Here is a 21829-nt window from a genome sequence, read left to right as displayed (position 1 = left end):
CTGGGGTATGGCTGTGCCACTATTGGAATTCAGATATGTCTGGGAAGCCCGACACTTTGGTGGCACAGGCCTACCACGAGCTCATCTGCAAGAGCAATGGAGAGATTAGCAAGGGGAGGACCCTCCCCAAGGGAGCAGAGAGTTGAGAATATCGAAAGTGTTCCAATGACATCATGAGTGATTGAAGAAGAGGAAAGTTCAAGTAGTGTTTGGCTGAATCATGCTTTTACTGAGAGCAAATGAAAGAGCTGGGCTATTAAAGATTCTTAAAGATGTGCAATTTGCTCCGCTCTGGGTAGCCATTTAGCAAATACAATGGAACCCAATGCAAGGGATCTTTCACAAGCTTTGACCCTGGACAGAAATGGGCAGGAAGAGAGCTGCAGAATCGACAGGAGCTGACACTGCCTGGCAGTCAGGGTGATGCCTGGTAGAGTGGCCACAGCGCCAGGCGGCAGTGCCAGTGACCAGGAGACACAGCAGTGCCTAGAGGAAGATCACTCTGAAAGTGGCGGTACCGAGCAAAAGCGGGACATTGGCCCGGCATCTGGGGGCAGTGAAACAACCACATGATAAGGAATGAGGCCAAAGCAGAAGAGTGGGGAAAATGCATACTTATTGCAGGGTAACGGAGCAGAGTTTTTGGTAGTACCTCACTCAGAAGCACTTCACAGGCAAGAGCCATCCCCCAGAGGCTGGGCATATTAGCTGCCCAAGGTTCGTAGCTGGCTCTTATAAAGCGAGCTGCCTCCAGCCAAATGGGAGTTCTCTTGCCCAGGAGATGACACCCTTCTTGAAGACAAACTGCTGTCAACACTGATGAACCCGGGTATTTAAAGGTTGGACTGCTTGCCTCGAAGTGGCACCAGCTCTGGAGCTGCTCACACCCCAGACCTCCATGCAGAGGAAGGTCCAAAGCTACATTCTAACCGAGGCTGCCTATCCTTACTTAGCTCCATCTCTTCCATTTTCCCATTCTCTCCTTTTTTCCTCCATGAAGCTGAAGCCCCACCACAGTCTCTGCATCTAGAGAAATCACCATAAATAATGAGGAAATGTGAGCAGAATAAAGACACTAGATTTCCCCCAAAGACATAGCCTTTGCACTGAGATCTGCAGAGTGAAGAAAGGCTTCCTCTTGTCCAAACTTTTGCTCTCATTATTGGCTCAGCTGAGAAAGCTTACCTCCCTCTTCAATGACAGCAAGTCTTACCCATCCTGTTAGACCCCTGAAGGCCAAAAGTTTCATGGAATTTTTCCAGATCACTCTCACCCACAGTGATATTCTCTGAAGTTTAATGCTGCTTACTGATTGTGTTATTAATTCAGCAACTGACCCGTCAATATTGTGACCTTTCAGCATCTCTTCCAATAAATTTGTTCTTCTAAAAAATATTAAGCACCTACCATGCCAGACACTGGGTGACGAAAACAATTAAGACATGGTGCTACTTCCCATGATCTGTCTTTAATAAGAAATACAGATATGCAAACCTATTACAATATATTTTTTTGAGACAGACAGAGAGAGAGAGGGAGAGAGAGAGCAGTGGGGATGGGCAGAGAGAGAGGAAGAGGGAGAATCTTAAGCAGGCTCCACACTCAGCATGGAGCCCAATGTGGGACTCAGTCTCATGACCTGAGTTCATGACCTGAGCTGAAATCGAGAGTCAGACACTTTATTACAATATTTTGAAGTACATGTATAATACATTGTGAGAATTGGGGATATTTTCACAAAGGCAATATTGTAACTGTGTTTTGAAAGATGATTAGAAGTTAAAGAGGGATAAAACATTTCAGGTAAAGATACACTCAAGAAGTTGAGATTGAGTCATTGGTTACGTACTTCATGGGTTATAAGCAAGAAGAGGAGAAATAAGTGCAGAATGAAAAGTAAAATCCTAACTGGAAACAACTTCTTATGCCCTGCTGAGACATTCAAGTTTTACCCTGTAGGCAAAAAGAACCAGCAGGTGTTAGTAACCTGAGGATGACGCTTGCACATATTATATTATCATCCATATTCCACAAGCCTTACCTGCTATAGCTTCAAAATCAGGCAACCTTTCCTTCAAAAACCTATAAACTATCTTAGACATAAAAAATGTACAGAGTGTAACAGAATGATGACCTCTGCATGCCCCTCCCAGCTGAAAAAAAAAATTTCAACAGTTTCCATTACTCTCCCTCTCCTCAGATATAAATTCTCTCCTGATCTAGTGTTTATCAATCCATCCTTTATTTCCCCCATATTTTTACTGCATATAATGTATACAAATATAATCACCTGGAAATAGTCTTCTTACTTTGCCTTCCTTCCTATCACATCTGCGATACTGATCCTTCAAATGTATCCACTTTCATTGATATATAGGGTTTTACTGTGTTGATAAAATGTACTTTATTTTCCTCCTATTAATATACATTTAGTTTATTTCCAGTTAATCCATTATAAATGCTGCCATTAGGAACATCCTCATACATGTTTCTTTGCATATATCTGGGAGAGGGGCATAGAAATGAAATTGCCAGGTCATTCAGTATGCATGTTTACAACTTCACTCAATATTGTCAATTGCCACCTGAAGTGTGACAATTTTTAGCCCTGCCATCAGTACCTCAGTATCCTTACTGCCCCTCATTCTTTCCAATACTTGGTGTTATCACACTCAGTGTCATTAGTATCTTACTGTGAAACTAGTATTTCATTGTGGAACTCGTTTTCATTTTCCTGACTGTGAGATTTTCTCTCCATTGCCATTTTTCTATTGGATTTTTTTTTCCTGATTTCTTGTCAGGTATATGTGCTACAAATACCTGTTTCGGTCTGAGGTTTATTTTTATATTTTATTTATTGTGCTTTTTTTGAGACCCAGGTATTTTCATTTTAGTATGGTCAGATATGAAGGCAGTTTTATATTTGTGCTTTTTTATTTGCTTGCTTACAAGATCCTTCCAAATTCAAGTTCATAAAAACACTTATATTTTTACCTATATACTCAAAGTATTATTTTTCTCATTTAGATTTTAAAATTTTAAATTTATTTATATCATGGGAAGTATGGACCATATTTTCTATGTGGGGTTCATGTAGATCACTAAATAATGGGTCTCTCTGCTCTTTTGGAACCAATTGAGATATAGAAACAAAAGTCAGATAAATGGAACCCAGAATATCATCGTTACTACTAGGGAAAAGAAAAAGCTGATAAGAGATGATCGTTTTAGATCTGAAGCCAGATGGGCTTGCTAAGAATTTGCTCCTAAATTGGATATAGTTATCGCTATGTTCCGATGTTTGTGTCCCTCCAAAATTCATGTGTTGAAATTATAACCCCTTAACATGATGGTATTAGGAGGTGGGGCCTTTGGAAGTTGATTAGGTCATGAGGGCGAGCCTTCCTAAATGGTATCAGTGCCCTTATGAAAAGCTCCCTTCCACCAGGTGAGCACACAGCGAGAGCACAGCCGTCTATGAACCAGGAAGCAGGTTCTCACCAGATGCCAAACCTGCAGGTGCCTTGATCTCGGACTTCCCAGACTCCAGAATTATGAGAAATAGATTTCTGTTGTTTATAAGCCACTGACACAGGTGCAACCCTACTGGCTTCCTACTTCTGCAGCAGATCCACGTGAATGAGAGCAGGTAAGAATGTATCCTCGCCATAAAGACCAAGATCCAAAGAGAGCGGTGAAGGAGCTGCTAGGCAAAGCATGCCCAGCAACCTCTCTTGAACTCGCCAACCAAAATTATCCCTACTCATTTCAAGATAGGGAGTCAGTAAGGAGTGAAAGAAGAAGACAGAGGAGTTATTTTAACTGAAGGTCCTCAGGTGGAAAGATAAGAAATGAAGGATAGAGTCTTTTCCCCTTAGTAGTTAAATAACAATGTACACATAAATCCTAAAACCATGTAAACATGGAAAGGAGAGGTAGCCATGAGAAGCCATGGTGAGATTGAAAAAAACAGAGATAGGCCTTTTCAAGTTAGAAACAGTGAACTCACTTTTGAATATCTAGTTTCCAAGTCTACTGTGGCCTGGTTTATCTTGTTTTCGGATGACTACGTTTGCCTAATGTACCCTTCCCATAACTTGCTCTTCTCTCCACTTCCTGGAGGGAATTCATATTTCTTGCGATTATATAGTCCCTAACTAGATCACAACAGATAGAGAGAAAGAGAGAGGAAGGAAACAGAGTACAAATAAACTTACATCCATGAAATACAATTACCAGACCTTTTCAGAAGATTCTAGATTATAGTTATCTTATATCCATTATTTTGTTGTAATGTCATTACACGTAGTAAATTTCATGTTTAATGACTCCTGTACTTTTCCCAACTTTACTTGACGTTTCAGTCAATTGTATCGTATTTTAAAAATGTAAATGAAATATTTTAATGTAAAAAATAATATAAGCAGAAAAAAGCAGATAGATATGTATATATGTAAATTAAATGGAAAAGACGAGTATAATAATAAAATCCTCCAGATTTTATTTTATTTTTTTTAATTTCTACAGAAGTGTAAGTTTGGATTCACTTTTGGGGACAAATTATGCCTTTAATTAAAGAAAACCATTTAAATGGGACTTTTGGTTATGCAAAGGTAAAAGACAAACTTTAGTGTGGAGTAACCCTCCTTATGAAAATGGGGGGAAAACGGATAAGGTAAAATTTTCCAACCAAAATGTATTCTTGGAGAAAAATCTCTTTAAAGCTACATTTTGTGGACAGAGTGATTTGCACTAGTACTAGATGTCTGGAAAAGCTGGGGAAAATCCTTCTACCCAAAGTGTGACAACACAATTTATATTCTACATATGATAATACATAGAATATGAGACGGTAGTGCACAGAACACCATCATTCTAGGCATCACCTCTATGAGCAGGTCTGCTACAACAATAATCAGGATAAGTGGATACTGTAATATTTTACTTCTCGGAAGAGTTAAAATGTCAAAAACCACAAAAGAGCCAAGATGTCAAAAAAAAATTCAATCTATTTTAAAAGGTGGATAAAACACTTGACCCAGTGTCTCTCAAGCTCATGAATAAATTGCTACATAAAAGTGTTAATTGATAAAAAGATAATATATCACCAACAACCAGATTTATTCTAGGAATGCAGGGGTGTCTTAACATTGAAAAATCAATTAGTACTGATACACGTCAGCAGAAATAAAGAAGAAAAATTGCATGGTCATCTTGATATATGCAAAGAAAATATTTCAAATAGTTCAACATCCATTCACAATAAAAACTCTAACCAAACTGGGTAGAGAATGGAACTTTCTCAATTGGATGAAGTACTTATGAAATTTTTATAACAAAATTCCCACTTCATGGTGAAATGCTGAAAAATTTCCTCTGAGATCAGTGATAAATCTGTTCTTATTACTTATCCGCTATTGCCACATTTACTCACTACTGTGCTAGGAGTTACCAAATAAGGCATTAAAAATAAAAGCCAAAAAAATAAAAAGTCAGATATAAAACTGTCATTATTTTCAGGTGACTTGGTAGTACACACAGAAAATGGCAAAACAAAACCAAACAAAAGCAATCTACACTCAAACCATTTGAATTTAAAAGTAAACTGAATAAGATCTCTAGATACAAGCTCAATGTACAGAATCAACTTCATTTGATCTTCCAAAATGAAAACTAGAACATAAAAATTAAAAAAAATTATAATAACACCTAAGAAACAACTTCACCAGGAATAAATCTCAAAAACAATATGAAAGTACAAAGCATAACCGAGAGACATCAGAGTGAATGTAAACAGATGTAGGGATATTCCATGGTCAGGAATTGTAAACCTCATTATTGTATGAATATAAATTCTCTCCAAATTGATCCATAAATACAATACAAAGTTCAGTAGTTTTTTGATATAAGTTGAAAAATTTATTCTAAAATTCTCATCAAAATGAAAAAAGCTACAAATAGCCAAGACAAACTGGAAGAAGAACAAAGCTGGAAAAATTACACTAACAGATTGCTAGACAATAAAAAGTTGTGGTAATAAAATACTGTAGTTTTGGAACAAAGACAAATAGACCAGTGGATCAAAACTGAAAATCTGGAAATAGATATATAGATATTCAGAGACCGATCTATCTATCTATCTCCAGATTTTCTATCTATAAATACCATCTATCTCTATCTCTATCTCTATCAATAGATAGAGATAGAGATATATCTATATTGATAGATAGAGTCATCTGAATGACAAAATGACATTGTAGAGCAGGAGGGAAAAGAAAGAGTTTTCCAGAAAAAGAGGACTTTTCAATATGGGTGCTGGGTCAACCAGACATCCACATGAAAAAAAGTTTTTGATCTCAATCTCACCCCATACCCAACAATCAAACTCACTTGGACTGTACATCTACATGTGAAATATAAAACATCAAAGTTTTCATAAGAAAATGAAAATATCTTCATGACCAAAGGTAGGCAAGAAACTTAAATAAGATTCTAAAAAGGCTAAAGAAAAGGGGAAAAATGATAAAAATTGGACCATGCTAAAACAAACAATTTCTACTCTTCAAAAGAAAAAAAATCTTTAAAAGATTAAAAGGGTAAACTATATAGCACATATAAAAATAAATTTTTTTACTAAGAATGTATATAAAGAAAATATAAGTAACTTCTACAAACCAGTAAGAAAAGTATAAACACCACAATAGAAAGGCAAGCAAAAGAAAACGTCACAAGAGAAACTTAGAATGGCGTCTAACCATAGAAGAAGGAGCTTTAATAGTCACCATATAAATACGTGTGAAAACTGAAAAGAGATATACTGCACACTCACCAATATAATAAATCTTAAAAATAAATTCGGTAATGCTAAATGTTGGAGAGGAAAGTAATCAAATGGTGCTCTTGGCAGAAATTACTAGAGCGACTGAAGACACATATGTAAATACTCTGCAATACCATTCTTAGACATGCACCCAACAGAAGGGCACACAGGTGTTTACCAGAAGACAATGACAGTGTTCAAGGCTGCACTATTTGTCATAGCTCCCAACTGGGAATATCAAATGCCTATAACAGTAGAATAGAAGAATAAACTATGACATATTGACACAACAGATTACTGCACAGTGATGAGAATAAAAGGATAACTAAAGCCACAACACAGATGGTTCTCGCAGGCACACTTGAAGTGCAAGAATCAGACACGAAACAATCCTTGCTGCATGAGTCCACTTACATCAAGTTTAAAAAAAAAAAAAAACAGGATAGTGGTTATTCCTGAAAGCTAATGGTTGGAAGGGAGAAAGAAGGAATCTTCTGGGTGCAAATCATGGTTTGTTTCCTCACCTGGGTGCAGGTTCCATGTAGAAATCACCATTTTGTGAAGAAAAAAAAAACCGTACCTGTGATTTGTGTGTTTTCCTATATGCATTTTACACTCCAATAAAAAGTTAACTTCAAAGTTTTTCCAAAGATGCATATTTGAGCAATTCTAAATACTGATACTCACAATGATTCAGAGTTAAATATTTCTTTTGGAAAATCTTTTGGAAATGTCCTCACTTTCAATGAGGAACAGAAACTTCCTGCTGTAAGCATTCTTTTTGGCCAAGTATTCCACAACGAATATGAAATGCCAGTCCACATGTGAATTCAATATAACCAAGTGACGATGGACTCCAGGCACTGGGAAGTTTCAGAATATTATTTTTTATCTGAAGGTCTCAATGTTGACTTTTGCTTAACCATTTCCTAAACGGAAATTTGTAAGTGCACACGTATTCCTGGAGCACACTCCACCCTCTGACTTACAGGGACCAGATTCCTTGGAGAGAGATCATCCTTTACTATCCCAGCAGTTCTGAGAGTCTTACGTTCCTGCCTGGCTCTCCCTATGGATGGTTTTTCAGTGCTTACTAATATAATTCCTTATTGTCTTAAAATTGATGTAAAGATGCCTTGTTCCTTTCTTTATTTTATTAGTATATTTGTTATCTGGAGCTATATGTGAGAAGCTTGAAAGTCCAATTTGTTGTTTTTAAATCTAAGTTAATTGAAAATGGTATAAGGAGCTATTTACTCAATATTCTCTTAAAGGGAGCCATCAAAGTTCTTGTTAGTTACACGTCAATTTAAAAATTGACTAAATCTTTTGATGGACAGAAAATAAGACATCAAGGCAAGTAGTTACGGTTGGAGCACCTCACTAGTCTAGGGGAAGTCTCACGTGACTCTATTCCAAGCATAGTAGGTAAGCTTAGCTAACTCAGAATGAGCAAGAATGTTCTGTAGAAAGATGAAATTTTCTTTTTGCATGTCATCACTTGGCTCCAAGTTGAATTCAGACTGGGTTTTTCAGCATCTTGTAACATCCTTACAAAATAGATAAATCCCAAGATAGCATTTAAAAAAAATGTTTCAACATTCTACATATTTTATAAAAAGACTCCAACATTGCAATAGCTCTTCTACAGATTTGGGGTATAACTGGTTAGTAAAAGGCACTGAGAGTTTGGGGGTTTTTTGTGGTGGTTATGGGATTCCTTAACCTTAAATCTTCTGTGAGTAAATCGGAAATTATGCAATATTTCCTTGGTCTTTTGTGATTTGAAATCTGTTTTTAAAGATCCACCTGCTAAAACTATTTCTGAGGCACTCTAATGCAAAGTAGAAAATCATAAATTATCTCTTTTTATCTGTGTATTTTAGCGAATCATAAAGGCAATTATTTTCTTCTTATAACACTTAAGCACTAGCATATGAAATATATCATTAACTTTAAAGGAACTATGTACAAAGGTAACTGATTTAGCCTGTATTCATGCAAAATATTTCTACGGTTCCATAAAGAAACTTCTCCTGGGAAGGACTACTCAGTCCAAGCAGTGAGTATATTACTAAGGATAGTCATTCAACCCCCGATCATGTCCCCTGTACAGAAATAAAAGTGAGTAAACTACAGTCTGTTCCCTTGGGGGGAGACAGATGTGCAAATAATTAAGTATAGTACATTAACACGAGGCTGTGGGTGTGCAGATATAAAGTGCAGTGAGAAATATAAACCTCTGGGACAGCAGGAAATCTCACAGTGTCACTCCAAGTGATTGAAATCTGAGGGAGTTTTACCTAGGACTTGAGATCCCCCCCCCCCCAATTCTCCTTGGGGCGTTTCCCAGAACAATGAAGTGCACTCCTACCTCTGGGCTGGTCCCCAGAACAACTTGATTATTGAAACCTCCCGCTTCTACCTGTATTTGCAGCAGACATTCCAGGAGACCTCAAAGCAGATTAATTGACAGGTATTATGCGCCTGAGTTATCACCTCAATTCACTCTTACGGGAAATTACCGTGTGACTTAAAGGGGTTTACAGAGCCAGAAATAGAGGAGGTTTTTTTTTCTTATATTAAAATTCAGGGCAATGGAGTACATTAAATTGCGTCTTTCTTTCACAACTTTTGTCTAGCACAACATTCAAGAAACCCTTTGATCTAATTCAAAAGTGAATGGTACATTGAGATACAATGTTCCCACTAGCTGGTAGCTCTCAAGGCTTTCATCTCGGAGTAACCATAGAGGAACCGAGGTCAATTTAGCTGAGGACATTCTATGAATGCATTCATGATCTATTTCCCTATTAGAATTAAGAGTTAGTTCTTATATTTAGAAGGGCACAAAAGCTAAAGAAACACACATATTTGTAAATGTATAAATATATAACTCCCATTCAGTGACCACTTTTTGATATACAAAATGCTGAGACAGAATGCCTCATTTTATCTTACCTACATAATAAGAATTCTTCTGCTTTACAGTTGGAAAATGAGGTGCAGAGAGGTTCCATAATTTACCTTACTCACAACGATAGTAAATAGCAGATCTTGGATTTGAGTTGAGTCCTCTTTGGCTATAAGAACAACCACTATGGACTCTGAAAAACAAACTGAGGGCTTCAGAGCGGAGGATGTGGGTAATGGGATAGGCTGGTGATGGGTAGTAAGGAGGGCACGTATTGCGTGGTGCACTGGGTGTTATACGCAACTAATGAATCATCGAACTTTACGTCAAAAACCAGGAATGTACTGTATGGTGACTAACATAATATAATAAAAATATTATTATGAAAAAAAAAGAACCACACGCTCTTTCCTCAGTAGAGATATATCGTAGAGTCTGAGACAGAGTTTCTCTTACTGAGACCAATAGATGAGTAGCGTCAGAATTACCTGGGCTGCCTGTAAGAATACAGAGTCCTGAATTCCACTCCAGACCAACCGCAATTTAACCAACTGCTCAACTAATTCTTACCCAAAGTTAAAATTTGCGACTGCTGCCTCAACTAAATATATTTCTTTCATAGTTACTCAAAACATTTAAATTTAGTTCACTGCATTTGTTGAGATGACTGGCCCCTTGGCCTACCTCTCTTCTTTTCCAGAGCAGTGAATACAAATGTAATTTAAAGATTCCCAAATGGCAAACTGTTTAATAATCATTATTCACAGGACAACTCTTGGATACACAAGCAAAATTCTAGTAGAAGCTTTCCTTCAAAATATTTTAAGTTATTATTTACTAAAACTAGAATAGGTGGTCTAAAGAACACAGATAATCCTCCTGGATATTTGCCAGTTATTTTTTTTTTTTTTTTGAACAAAGTGGACTTTAATTGCCAAAGATGGCATCAGGTTAAGCCTAAACATACCTCACATGCCTATTTGGGCTCTCACCTACTATTACCTAGATTTCAAACAAATCCGTGTGTGTGAATATCCCTTTCTGGGGAATGTGGCTCCTTGAAGCCCTGGAACAGTACCTATTTTCCCAGAAATGTGGGACAAGGAGGCTTCTATTAACAGTATTCTGAAATAAGTTGGGGTAGGTCTACCCCAGCAGTGTTGCTTTTACCACATGTCGAATTTTGATTGGAAGGAAACAAATTCAGGAGGAGCAAACCGGACCCATGAATTTTTAAAAAAACAACAAATAATTGAGGAAGCCCACTCATTCATAAACTATTACTGAGCGATTATCATGTGCCTGGCACAGTGTTAAATACTAGGTCTAATATTACTAACTCCGTGAAGCCCTCAAATAGTTCAGATAGTGCACTGGGGCCCTAAAGAAATATGTTTCACCATCCTTTTGTCAGAAAGTTTATGAGAAGATTAATAACACAAAATTTATACATATGAAATCATTATAAAATAATTGTGTTCAGCTTAAACATACTGAATAGAATAGTTGAAAGAGAGAAACTTAATATGTTTCAAATGTTGGGTACATCAGTGATTGAATGTTTTACACACATTATTTTTATTTTCATACAAATAGTGTGAGCTGAATATTACAACTCACATTTTTTAATGAAATCATATCAGGTAATAATAAGTAGTGATTTATATATATATAATCATTACAATCAATACTCAGTAGTTGCAGCTATAGCATTCTTCCAAATATCCAGCCAAGTAAGATGTGGAGTTGGATTTTAAATCCAGTTTGTTATTTCCCAAATATACCTATGTTCTTTCTGCTGAACCACAATCTGTCTCTTCCTCCCAGACAAGAAGGGAGAGGAGACGAACGTGGCTTGAAGTACTCAGTAATCTTCATAGAAGCAGGAAGGAATACCACTGAATATCAAATTGGACTTTGAACTCTGGAGCTCTCATGAACAGTAAATATCCTCTCCCTCCAAAATAACTAAATAAATTGGTAGGTAGGTAGGTAGGTAGGTAGGTAGGTAGATGGATAGATAGATAGAGCCATCCCAGGGCCAGAATAGTGCGGATCTTCGTACCATTCTTGTGAAGGAAACCCTGCAGCGCGTGCTGACTGAGCTACTTCCTGGAAGGAAGGATTACTTAAGATTCCCGCGGTCTGGGTGCAGTGAGATAAAAGGAGACAACCACAGGCTTAGGGACACTTCAAAGCACTGCTTCCAGCCATGTAGGGCAGCTGGAACTTCTGGAAAACAATAGCAGGAGATGAAGCAGCTTGGCATGCAGATTGAGCAATCGGGTAAGGACTTTGGCAAGGACACTAACGAGTTCTGCAAGAAGTGACTACAGCTGAAACTTCGAGAAAAGGAGTCTCACGGGCACCGGTGGAAAGGCGTGTTCACCATTCCTACTTTGATCTGTGGAGTCACCCGAGAACTTCCCACAAAACAGTTAGTACCCTTCTGCCCTCTATTCTAGTAAGAGGCATAGGAATGTGTGACCAAGTCACAGAATTTGGGAAATGATAACCATTGTACAGAAAACTTATAAAACCATGGTATGCACACGGCTTGCTTAGCACGTGAGAAAACTGAGACGCGGAGAAAGTAAACGTGTTGTGTGGCTTCACAGGCTACTTCATGAGCACGTGGCTTATAATTCCAGTCTCTGTTCTACTCACCTCCAGGGCTCTCGACGCTATTCATCTGTTACTCTCCTGGCCAGAGCACTCGATGTTCTGGTTTAAGAAAGAAAAGACATGAGATGGTTAAAGCTAGGTCCAGAAAATGATCAGATTTCTAATTTTCAGAAACATAGAAGAAAGTTACCCTGAACCCTAAAATTGCCTTGAATCGAATGGAAGTCTCTATGACTTTGCAGAATACCCCACAGGCCGTCTTCCCAGATGATCAGAGGTCCATAGGGGTTGGTCCATATCCTTCCCATGTAATGACCAGTGCAATAAATAATTCTAATATTGCCATATTTAAAGGCTTAGAAATTATTTTAATTGAATTCGTCTTGAAAAGAAGATGAAAACTAAATATTTTTCTATATATTTTGTTACTTCTTCCGTTCTTTATATGTTACTCTTTCAGGGAGGCTTTCCTTGGAACCCACTTCAAAACTGCAAACCCACATGCCACACTACCCGCCCCTCAGGCACCTGCGGGTCTATGTTTCTTTTTTGTCTCCAAGGCAATTAACACAGCCTTACAAATGATCACTTGCTCTTTGTTAATCGTTCCCTCAATTAGAATGGAAACTTTATGAGGGTACAAATTGCTTTGTACCCCCAATAGCTGAGAACCCAGTATATTAAAGAACTTAGCAATATTTGTTGAATGAATATAAAAATACAAAAAAAAAAATAAGTTTAAAAAGGTCCAGTGAGACAATGCCTGAAGTTAAAAATAAACACAGTGTATCTTTAAAAAATTACACATGAAATTTCCTGGCCTCCTACAGACTGAACATTTGGAATCTAAATAAATTTTATATAAATGTCTTGAGCTTTTGCTTTCCTTCAGTATATTTATTACCATGTGAGGGACAGGATTTGATAGCAAAAAGAAAAAAAAAAGGTAATAGCTAATGACTAATCTAAAAGGGCAATTTGATCTGGTTTTTTTAAGCAAGTAACTTTTATAATAGTAAGGAAATGAAACAAATTCAAACAAATTCATCACTTGTGTTTACTTAAAATTTGAGTTTTATTTCATGTTTTTTCTTCATGGATGTATGAGAGATTCTGCTTTTCCTAGATGACATTATCAAACTTTCTAGAAGTCATCAGATCTTCTATCAGTTTCTTTGACAAGATTTATTGTTCTTCTTTCAGACATGAGAGAATATTGAACAACCTAGAACAACCTTGATATAGTTGGTCTGCGTGACTCTGTTTAGAAATCGCATTTTAAAACAAGGACAATAACAGTGATGTGAAACACTATGGAAAGAAACCGGGGTGCATTCTGCGCCCTTGTGGTCAACAGGATCCAGGTCCCATGGCATGTTTCTCAGTTCACCCCAGCCCCCATCCAGAAATTCTGGGCCACCTTTGTTATCCAGCTCTGTGGATAACTCATTTTCAAAACATCTCAGCTACAAAATACAGCTAAACAAAATATCCTCTGTGAATCCAGCCAGACTCAGAATCATCGAATGTACGTGAATTACAACACAGGTCTGGGACCCCAGAACATTCTAATGTCAACAGGTGGAGTTGGTGGGCTGGGGTGGGGAGGGGCGGGGTACTCCTATTATGTCTTGCCCAGCCCTTCATTTCTTTGACAACTGGTTGAGACCAAACATGCTCCTCAGGGCTGGTGTTGCTTTATCCATACGGTGTGTTTGGGGGCTTTCAGCTGAAGGCAATGTAGAGCTACGGCAGGCAGAATTCTTAGTATTTTCTATTAAGGCATTAAGGAGGGCAGGCGATGTGATGAGCACTGGGTGTTATATGCAACTAATGTTTCATTGAACATTCTATCAAAAACTAACGATGTTGGGTAATTGAATTTAAATTAAAAAAGAAATATATATAATTTAAAGATTCCCTGCCAATCAGATTCATTCTAAGAGCAAAATCTAGCTAATATAAGTTATCCTTAATATTGGTCCTGGAAATAAAAATGCAATTCCCCTAATTCTAATAATTTAGGGAGTTAGCTGCAAAGGTAGCTGGGGAGAACTCTATCCTCATCAGAAATCTGAACTGAAGAAATGGACTCACTGCACAATTGTTTCATCAAGCTTATTGTAAGCATCATTCTTTTCAGAAGCCATTCTAAATGGAAAAGAATCATGTGTAAAAAAGTCCTCATAAAATGGCTAAATGCAAAACCTGTGCTACTAGGAAAATATTGATGAGCCGTATACATTTTAATAGGCATTCGGATAAGCCCAGTCGTTATATATAAATCATTGAATAAACATACAAATAGAGAATTAATCTATAATTTTAGTCCCTACCCCAAATCAAACTTTCTATTTAAATTTTCTTTTACTAAAGTGGGGGTTTGATCGAAGAAGGGTCTTATTGACAATGGAGTGGCTGTCACCTATAGTAACATCAGGGGAAAGAGTCTATCTCTGCCTGTTTGCTTCGTCCTGGAGAACCATTCAAAGTCAGGGATGGCAGTGGTTGTCACCAAAATAGCCCCTTTTGTGGACCAAGTTCACTTCTCATTCTGGGTCTGTGGACTTCAGTGGCAACATGAGCTCTTACTGGTGAACTTGGTGGGTACCAGGGTGGCAAGACCACCAGTGTGACAAGGCTGAACAGAGGACATGTGATGGTGTGTGCCTAACAGTGATGCCTTTATTAGCACTACCATACCTCAGTCAGAAAAGGGGGGGGGCCTTTTGGTCAGAATATGATATTCCTGTATATTTTCCTCACTGTAATAGTGACCAGGGCTTCTCCTTGGAATAACTGAGCATTCTTTGGAGTTACACATGGGTAGAAAGACATTGTCAAAAAAAGGTAATCTATAGACCTTATATTATTGATTTTAATATAAAGAATATAATCTAGAGTCTCCTGAATGACTTAGCTATACAATCATATCATCATTTAAAAAAAAAGTTTTATATCTTCTTTACCAGTATTTATGCCAGGTTTTATATTTTCTTTGCCTATTGTATTAGCCAGGTTCTCGTATGACACTCAAATAAGAGAGAGATTGACAATCCCTGTCTAGTTTCTGATTTTATTTAAGTAGTTTAGGTGAATCATCATATAAATGATATTAATCATTAGTATTTGTGAATTTTTGTTTACAGTTTTATATGTGACAAATACAAGATCAGGTTTATACACACATGTTCAATGGACATAAGAAAAATGTGTATTCTCTATTTGAAGTGCATAAGCTCTGTCAAGCTTATGGATTGTACTAGTAAATTTCATGATGGCCTTCCTGACTGTTTACCTATTAGAAATACCCTCTTATGAAGAATTATTAGAAGAATTTAATATGATGCCTTTATATGAAATAAAATATATAGGTCAATAGATAATTTAAAATGAAGCATAATGAACAAGAACAATACTTCGTATTTTTAGAATTTTACTGAAATAACGTAAAACAAGATGAAAATAAAGTGAAAGCCACGCTATGTTTGTGAATGGAAAATTTAATGTTATTCAAGATTTCATTTTCTCCAAACTAATGTATCAATTTAATGTTATTTCAATTAGATTTGCAGCAGGTTTTCTTTTTTCAATTGAGATCTATTTGGGAAAAACAATTCAGACATTGATCTTTGGTGTATTACTTCTCAATTGTGAATGGCAGATGAAACTTTTAAAGTGCTTTCAAAATTCACTTTATAAATAATACACTCAGAGGCCTTTGAGAGAGATTACAGACATACGTGTTCAGCACAAACTGAAAAAGGAAAAAAAAACAAAATAAAAGTAGTGTTGTATACTATAGACAGGTATTGAACTGTATCCAGAATAACCCCTCAGCTAATGCTGGGACTTTGTATTTGGGCCAAACATCTGCACTTTAAATCCCTTATGTGATTAATTTTTCTCCGGGTAACTCCTTAATCTCTTAGGTAAATATATCTCAGTGACGCTTGTCCCAGTCATCGGCCATGTCTGAATCCTGAACTAAACACGGTTTAGCCTTAAAGACGGTCACCAGGTACAGTGACTTACGATAAATCATCTATAATCCTTTTCAATGGTGAGTTAAAGCTGGCCTTTGATGATCAACAGCAGTCAGGACTGGTTATTAATAGGCTTCTCCTCCATCCTTTCCAAGTCTAATAAAAGGCCCATTGTTGTGCTCAGGAAAATTCAGCACTGCGTAAGGTCTCAGTAAATCACATTTTAGGGATGACAGGGAAAAAAAGGAAAGAAGTACATTTTGAATAATTGAAAGTTAAAACACAGAAGAGACGAAACAAACACCTTGCAAACGACATTCTGGAATGTTTCAGGAGTCTGGAAAAGGAGAAACAGTGAATCTAAAATAATGTCTGATAAGTAGTTTAGACATATATAAAAAAAAAAGTTACAAAGTTTTTTCTTTCCATGAAAGGTCAGATCCCATTTCAAAACAGACATACTACTTGGGTAAAATTATAAAGGTCATCAGAAAGTAAAAATGAGCTTAAAGCTCTATGGAGAACGTTGTCTTAATTTACCCAAAATGTGCATTTTTTAAAATTTGCACATAATTTGCTTATGAGAGATAAATAAAGAAGACAATGAGAGTAGACAGCTGACTTGGCGTTTAGTCAGCAAGTTATTCCTCAGAGTTTTGAGAGAAATCGGTGTTTAATATCCCCAGTCTGTGGACACAGACTGATTTTATAGACTATCCCTCCTGGAGTGAGGGGCGGGGTGGGGGGGGGGGGCGGTGAGTAAAGAAGAGTGGCCAGGGTTCTCATGGTCTGCACTCCCAAGCAGCCCATCTCACTCTCCTTTGGTGCATGGAAAATCATGGAAAGAGAAAAGTAAGGAAATCTATTTCTTAGCACTCCTGAGTTCTCCCATTTAAGGCAGAGGCAGAGGAAAGACGTGATAAAGGTCTGTTACTCAACACTTCCATGTGCTCAACGGTCCAGAGAACTGAAAGCCTGCTTGCCTTCCTGGCATCCAGAAGCTTCATGCAAATTGCAAGGCTTGGTCTCATAGTCCGTAGTCAGTGCAGACCAAAGAGACGCTCTGATAAGACTTGTAACAAGAACACGCAGCTACTGCTTTTCACTCAAATTAAAGAAAATATTGGGGATGGTGTTTAGAAAGATAATTATTTCTTTTTCACGTTTAGATGTGTTTGCATCAATAATTCCTCCAAATACTGTCTCTCTGTCTCTTCTTTGTATCTGTTATGAGGCAACTGGGTAATTGAAATGTCTACTAGCATTTTTCCAGCGTAGTGCTTTCTTAGAGTACATTACCCCCTCACTTACACTCAGAAGCTGGGCAGAAAGCCACTGCTGCCCAGAGCACCGCATCACCACGGCTCAGGGAATGGGCAGGCGTGTGGCCCCCAGCTTGGAGTCGCACAGTACAGCCACCACTGCTAGCCACTCTCAGAAGAGTGCTTTATCTGTTAGTGAATTTCACCTCGAAATTCCTATTTCTGGCTTCTCTTGAAAAAAAATCTGAACACTCTGCAACACTAAGCCTGCATCCATTTGGCCTCATAAGAATGTTCATTTGCAAAATGAAACCCTGACAGATCTAATGCAATCTACGTCACACCAGCTGACATCATCGGTTCTACCACGGGGAAATCTCTCTTTGAGTGAATATGAAGTCATTTGTTCAGCAGCAAGTGTGTATTGAATGAATATGCCGCACTGCCTGTGACTTATGTGGGAGACATTCGGGGTGCTTCCTCTGTGATTGAGAAGGTGAAACAATTGTACGGCGCACTTGTAAAAGGCAGAAAACAAAAACCTTGCCTGAACTGCCACAGTGATTATAGTACAAACCACATCGGTTACTTAGCTCTTAATATGAACTGTCTCATGCCTTCTGGTCCTCTTTCCTGTATATTTATCTTGTCTCCCCAATGAAACAGCAGCTTATCAAAGGTCAAGATGCTTGTCTTTCATGTCTTTATGATTGCCCACGGTGTTTTGTACACAGTAATAATGCCATAAATGCACACTCATTCATATAAAATGTTATCTGAAGCAGAAATTTCCCAATATCCTTCAACAGTAATGATGTTGCAACGTCTAAGACCATCTTCCTCTCCCCTCTCTTCCTTTATAGGAATAATGCTAGGCTGAATTACACAAAGTGATGCCAACTAATTTTTCTAGATGTGTTTTCTATTGGCCACTCTCCCTCAAATCACAAGCAAGGCTCCTTTGAAGCAGGCCCTGCCAGAGACACGATAACCATCAGGCTGTCATGCTGATAAGTGTGTAGCCCTGGAACCCAGCACTGGTTACTGGCACTTACATGTTCACACCAGGCGCTGCCAAACCACATGGACTCCAGTCCAAGGAGCTTCCTCTCCATATGGGGCAGGCTGGCAGGCTGCTCACGCAAGGGGATGAACCGAGAACCCTGAAGGCAAGTAACAAACTGCCTCTTCTTGGCATAGACAGTAGGCCAAGATGGGTCCAAGCTGATTCCACAACACAGATAATGATCTAAAGTGAATGCACCAGACTCTTCTCTTATAAAAGCAGCCATCAATAACACATCAAGGTAGACTAAGTTGAAATGGAAATTTGAAAGCTGGTTCCATGGATTTGGGTAATATGTGACCGTGATGCCGTAACTATGCTCAATGAGGTGGGCAAGCGTGCATCAGAAATCTGGCCCTTTTCCCGATACTTGAGTTATTTTTGCTTCATCTTGGTCCAGTACAGTATGCGGCATATTCTCACGTGCTCAATATCTGTTGTTGGAAGAACGATTATGTCATTACAGTTAACAAGACTTAAATGGAATCCAAATCCTCATACTAGAAAAAAAGAATCATCGGCTTTAGAAAAGGCAAATGGTTGCTGGTGAATAAAATTAGAACTATACTCACACGTAATTGAGAACAAGATGACTATATTTGACATTCTCCCTGACTGCATACATCTATCGTGTTATTAAGTTTCTCATGGGATGTTAGCAATGGTGTTTTAATACGGTTCATCACATCAGATTACCACATGAAGTGATAATCAGTTCAGTGGGTTAGAAATTAATAGACTAAAGGAGGAAATGTCTGTGTGGACCTGGTTCTCATCATTCCTTTTTCCTTGCATGACCCTCCAGTGGAAATCCTTTTTTGATTCTATAAGGTGACTCATGGATAGAAAAGAAATAGGAAGAGAGGGCCACATCTCACATGCAGTTGCGTCCACCGAGTTATAGGGATTGCAAATCAGCATTAATGAATAGTAGGGATACAATTTTTTAATTTCCTACAAAACTGATTCTTGATCTCAGCCCAAATTCTCCCTCTTTATAGGAAACTTCCTCCACCATCTGTTCTAAATTCTCCTCGTCTACTCACTCTAGACTTGCTCTTGGTTTACCCTATTTTATTATCTTCATATCACTTAGATTTTGAAGTAACTCTCTGTATTTTTTTGGTTTACTTGCTTATTGTCTGCCATTCCAAGTCAGTTCCAAGTCAGCAAGAATATTTCTGGCCTATTCACCACATAGTAGGTGCTCTATAAATACCTGTTAAAAAATTGATGAACAAATGAACATTTAATGTTTTCAAATTGTCAAAGCTACCACATTACAATTTAAAAACATGTTTGTTTTTTTTTTAATTTCTAGCACGTATGCCTGAGTATCTTTGAACATCAGCCCATCCCCGATTCCATCTCTGAACACTGTCCCATCTCTTAGCCTCACTCTGTCCCAAGCCAGCGATGGTGGGGGAGGTGGGGCCATGGAAGGTTAAGGGTAGCGTAAGTCTCAAGAAAAGGATAGAGTTGTCTTACACAATTTTTTTTCTATTTGGTAACAAAAAAAGCAGAAGTTTGATGTTTTGTTTAGTAGACCACAGAAAACTAATGACTTCAGCTAAAATAATAGACTTCTTGGGAGAAGCAGAAGTTTTTGTGTGTTTCTTCCAGGAATGCCCTTTTTGCAGTAGGCTGATTCAGCTGGGAGAGGAGCACTTTTAAGTTTTCCACCTTCCTCCTCTTTCCTTCAAGGAAAGACAGATGCAATGGCTCTAACTCATAGATAATGTGAAGGATGGAAACCCTGTAAAGATAACAAAGATGAGACACCAGAGTATGGCCCACTGATGGCCTCATGGGGCCATCAGACCAGCCCTAGATAGCTACCTCTGCAATTTTTATTTTTTATTTTTTTTTTGAGAGAGAGAAAAAGAAATTGGTTCTACCATCATTATTTAGGGTTTTTTTTCCCCAATCCTAGTCAACCAAATCTATCCTTATCAATACACCATTAAAAGGACTACAACTAAAAAATCAAAATTCTCAATTGATTCCAAACTGCCATGTTAACATTGCTCCTTCCAAATACCATACACTTTTTTACAAAGCTCTTAACATGCTTCCCTCATTTGTCATTTTAATCCTTAAAATATACTTCTTAAATCACTTGAGGTAGGTAAGAGATGAGAAAATAAGACAACAGAGGTTAAGTCACTCATCCAAGGTTTCCAGCTGGTAAGTTAGAGCACATCATCTGAATTTCAGCCAAGGGCTAAAGTAGAGTCTGCTGCCAATTGCTGAAATTTGTGTCAGAGTTTCAGGAATATCTGCATGTTTTTTAATGAGATTCATCATCTCGTTATAAATTTCCTCTTTGAGAATGAAGTACGTAAAGCTTTAAATGTGTGTAAGGAAGGTGACATCAAAGTAGCCATTATTATCAAAATTTTAAAAATATTTTATGAATTCTGAAAAATCTTCCACAGTGAAAATATATACAAAATAGATAGGACAGCCAAAGAGCTATTCTTTTTCTATTTTAGTGATGGGTAGTAGATGAAAGTATTTGATTCAACAATATGGGCCAAATAACTCAAATGGTAGGTATGGGAATATAAACTTAGACAAGGTCAGGGTTCCAAGTGGATTCTGCCACTACTTGGTACCATGACCAGATGTGGGTACCCAACAGCAGCTATGCAGGCATGTGAAGATTTATTGAAAAGCTATCAAATAGATTGCCTCACAACTGACCCAATGGTTAGGGCAACCCGATTACATAATATTTATCCATTTGAATCACCTAACAAATCAAGTTGCATTAATATATATTAATACTATGAAATACACTTATTAAATAATTTTTTATATGTAAAGCAGTTTGCCAGGGGAAGTTGCAGCTATTACGTGAAAAGAACCTCTCTTTATGGGATTTTGTGAAGTTCACTACTGCGTGGATCATACAATCAGAATACTGCATTAAGGGGACGATTTTTTTAAAACCTGGTTAGAGCTAGTATTTGAAGATGAATGTGTGCCCCTATGCTTTAGGTCTCTCACAGAAAAGAAATTCTACTTTTCTGACTAACTTGTAGTGATTTTTGAGCATCTTGGCCAGTAACTTCATTTTATGACTATGAATTTTGAGGTGGGGGTCATAATTTTTTCTGGAGAGAAGATAAATAGTAGACAGAGATGATGGTC

The 21829-nt window shown here is 37.7% G+C and overlaps 1 long non-coding RNA gene across 1 annotated transcript in view; it reads right to left on the bottom strand.

The window, feature by feature from the left end:
* Nucleotides 1-10631: 10631 nt before the first annotated feature.
* Nucleotides 10632-21829, bottom strand: part of LOC130542102 (uncharacterized) — a 111073-nt gene continuing 99875 nt past the window's right edge. The window contains exon 2 of the long non-coding RNA XR_008956411.1: nucleotides 10632-12458. This is a non-coding gene — a long non-coding RNA (uncharacterized LOC130542102). The remainder of the gene's footprint in view (nucleotides 12459-21829) is intronic.

This window comes from Ursus arctos, unplaced genomic scaffold (assembly GCF_023065955.2).
Source record: "Ursus arctos isolate Adak ecotype North America unplaced genomic scaffold, UrsArc2.0 scaffold_3, whole genome shotgun sequence".
NCBI classification, from domain to species: Eukaryota; Metazoa; Chordata; class Mammalia; order Carnivora; family Ursidae; genus Ursus; species Ursus arctos.
The sequence above is the reverse complement of the archived record's forward strand: the minus strand, read 5'-3'. Positions and strand labels throughout refer to the sequence as shown.